Genomic DNA, 4106 nt, shown 5'->3' with positions numbered 1-4106 from the left:
AGAATAGAATAGAATAGAATAGAATAGAATAGAATAGAATAGAATAGAATAGAACAGAATAAAACAGAATAGAATAAACAGAATGGCTGTGCTCTTACCTTTCTCCCTAGGCCCATATTATGACTGTCATGGGGACCTGGGCCAGGTCCAGCACATTTATCACCAAGATTTTGGACAGCTATTCAGTGGCCTACGCAGTGGTCATGTTGCTCACCCATTGCTGTAGAGTTGGAACAGACTCCTAACTGAGCATCCATTGAGTTTAGAAGCTGTAGGTTGCCAGGGAGGAAACTGGATTCTGACTGCTACAAGATGTGAATTTCTGAGTTATCTACACAATTCCCTAGACCTATGCTACCAGAGCTTCCTTACTGAGTACCACAATTATTATGAGCTCAGACCGATAGCTTGACTCCACCCAGAAGAGTTCCAACAAGAGAAAAGGCCTGCAATTTACTTCTGAGTCACAGCCACTGAAATCCAGAGCACAACTCTAGCACAAATTTTTGTTATTGCTATATACCATATACCATGAAGTTGGAGCTGGCCTCCAGTGAGTTTTCAGAGACAATAAACTTATCTTCCCCTCATTTTTCCTATCTTTCTCCAGTAAAGTAGCTGGTAGATTTGAACCTCAGGCCTTTGGGCATCTCCTTACCACTAGACTATCAGAGCTCCGTAACACAATTGTTGTTTTTTGTTGTATGCCATCAGATTGGAGCTGATAGCCAGCCCCCCCATGCAATAAATTATAGGGTTACTGCAAGTCAAATTGACTCTATGACTTTTGTTTTGTGTACCAAGAACTGTGAGAGCTTATAAATACAAGTCCCCTTCCATCACATGTACAAATCAGGTATCGAGATGAGTCTAAAAGCAAAAATCATTTGAGATTATTGGTAATGGAATAGGACTCCACAAAGGACTGCTTGGAGTCAGAGACAGTTCAGAAGCAGGAAGGTGCTGCTTGTTGGGAAGTCTGGTGCATCAGTGATTTGTAGGCTGGAAGGTCCCCATGAGACACTGAAGGCAAATAGAAGATGTTTAGCTGTGTTTCCAGAAAGCATTGCCTCAGCTTTTGTGTACACCTCAGAGGACTTCTGCAATGCTGATGAATTCTCAGTGTGGTTATAGTAATCCAATAGCTACCGGAATGCAGACTTACTCAAATGAAAACAATTTCTGCATTTCTCCTATCTCAACTCAGAGCAATGAAAGCTCACAGAAGCTCCCATAATATCCTGTTCATTCTTTTATCCAACAAATATTTATTGAGTGCACATGATGTACCAGGTCCCAAAGATACATTATAATTTTTAGAGGTCAAGTTGATGATAGGGTATAGTTACTGATCCAGAAACATCCTGGCTAATGTCTTGTGGTTACTCCGAATATCAGTCTTCTTCCAACTTCACTTTATTCTCTGGGTTTCTCCAAGAGAGCTCATGGCAAGCTCATTGTTGTGTCGGGGTGTTGGGGCTTGTACTGGAAATCCTTTTCCTGGGCTTTTGGGAATGGGAAGCATAACAAGGAATCCCCCATCAGACAACTAAGTGGGCTCAGTGTTTGAACCTGAGCTGTAACTTTCATTAACAAGGGAGTGGCACATGTGAGGGAGGGAACCCAGTACTTGGCTCTGAGGATGGCGTTCCTAAATATCTAGACTGACTTCAGAGACCACAATAGTAGATATTTTAAGGAGGTTGTTTAAGGACGCCTTTTTTCCAATTTTAAAATTCACATTCAGTCCCTACCTTGTTGTAGAGTTGTTGTTGTTGTTATGTGCTGCCCAGTTGGAACAGACCCATAGCTGACCCTCTGGCGGCTTGTCAGAGGCAGTCAAGTACACTGGAGGAGATCACCCATCTTTCTGCCTCCGGGCAGCTGGTGGAGTCCAGCAGCCTGACCAAGGGCTGACAGCACAACTCCTTACCACTAGACCATCAGAGTTCCCTCTTTAATACAGTTGTTGTTATATTGAGTTGGGACGGATACATAGCTGACCCTTCAGCAGGTTTTCACAGGCACTGGAGGTGATCGCCCATCTCTCTCCCATGGAGCACGTGGTGTATTCAAACCATGTACCTTAGCATCGGCAGCACAGTTCCTTACCACTTCTGACTCACAGGTACCCAACGGAGCAGAACTGCCACGTTAGCTTTCCAAAGCCACACATCTTTTGGAAAGCTGAGTGACACATCTTTCTTACACAAAGTTATTGCATAAAATCACCCTGGTTAACAGCACAGCATTTAGTCACGGTACCACCAGGGCCCGAGAGACCTGATTAAATGATTGTAGAATTCACAGCCTTCTTGACAAGCTCAACAGTGAGGGGGAAAGGGCAATATAATGTGAGAAAGGAGGGGAGTAGTGAGCTACCACACAATGGGAGGCTTGACTCTTCCACGCTAGTGGAGTCTCTTGAATGTCACCTTTGCTTTCGGTCCACGGGGCTGACATCCAGACAAAGCCTTCAGATGAGCACTCAGAATGTGCTCTGTAAAGTCCGAGATCACGAAGATCAACAATTTTCAAATACAGAGTACAGTGCCCAGGGCATGTAGATCTCTCTGTTGAGTCAGGGCTGTAGTGGTCATTTTGGCCCATATTTCCTGATGTAAGGGAGATGTGTTTCCACTTCCATGAGTGGACTCAGTAACACCAATGAATAAGTGTTTTACTTATTGAACATTTATTGACTTCTGTGTGCCTATTTTATGACCAGCTACATACTCAGTATCTCTTGCATCCCTCCAAAAAATTTTCTTTCTCTTTCCTTATCTCAACAAATCTCATAATATGCTGTCGATTGCTGCTGTTCCTAGGGGCCGTCAAGTCAAGTACAACTCACAATGAACAAGAGATCTGAACCCTGTCCTGTCCTGTGCCATCCTCACAATCTCTGACACACTTGAGCCCATTGCTGTAGTCACTGAGTCCGTCCGTCTGGTTGAAAGTCTTCCTCTCTTTTGCTGCCCCTCTGCTTTTCCAAGCATGATGTCACTTTCCAAGAAATATCCTCTCCTAGAAACATGCCCAAAGTATGTTGAGGACAAAGCTTTATCATCTCGGCCTCCAAGGAACACTCTGGGTGCACCTTCGTCAAGACATATCTGTTCTTTTGGAAGTCCGGGGGATATTCAGTACCCTTCTACAACACCAGAACTCAAAGGCATTATCTTTCCTCTGTTATTCTTATTCATTGTTCAGCTTTCAGATGCACAGGAAATGATTGAAAGATACATGGCCTGAATCAGGCGCACCTTGGTTCTTAAACCGACATGCTTATTGATAAATGTTGTAAATGAGGAACTCAGAGACATTGAGAAACTTGCTCAAGGTCACTCAGTTTGTAAATGGTAGAATCAAAACCCGGTCTTTAAATTAGTAGGTTCTTTCCAGGCAGGAGCCCTGGTTGTATAGTGCACATTGTATCAGAGTGCTAACCTGATAGTTGGCAGTTTGAAGCCACCAGTCACTTGTCAGGAGAAAAATTTCCTGTGTATCAAAATTTACAGCCTCTGAAACCTTCTGGAGGGTCGTGTGAGTCAGTACTGACTCAGTGGCAGTGGGCATGGCTTTCGGTTTATTTTTTGCACCACAACATACTGCTGTGTAGCCTAATTCAAAGCCGCTTTGTTTTGGTTGTTGTTTTTTCTCCTGACCAAATCCTGAGTCGTTAGACTTCAGCTTCAAAATTTCTCACTTGAGGCCCATGATTTCTGACATTACAGCTCACAGGTACTGCCGTTCAAATGCACGTTCTGTTCTGTATAGCACTAATATCATAGCATTAATAGTACTATAAATGAGAGCTAATGTTATGTCATCTCATGGCCTGAGATCAGCTCCTTAAAGCTTGATTCATGTTGTGAAGATAAAGCACTCTGTGACTGGTTTACAGTTCACTGAAGCATCTGTTGATTCTTGATCCCGCAAAGAGGACATGGGCTTTTTTCAGTAAAAGATAGGAAATCTCCTCTTCTGCGATTTACAGCCTCAGAAACCCAATGCAGTATGAGCTGTGATCCAGTTCCAAAGGAGGTAAGGCTTTTTGAGACGTTTTCTGGAAAAGGATTTAGGAGGGAGATATCTAGGACTTT

This window comes from Elephantulus edwardii, unplaced genomic scaffold (assembly GCF_000299155.1).
Source record: "Elephantulus edwardii isolate Elephantulus edwardi_28Jun2011 unplaced genomic scaffold, EleEdw1.0 scaffold00022, whole genome shotgun sequence".
NCBI lineage: Eukaryota > Metazoa > Chordata > Mammalia > Macroscelidea > Macroscelididae > Elephantulus > Elephantulus edwardii.
This window is presented reverse-complemented; position numbering follows the sequence as displayed.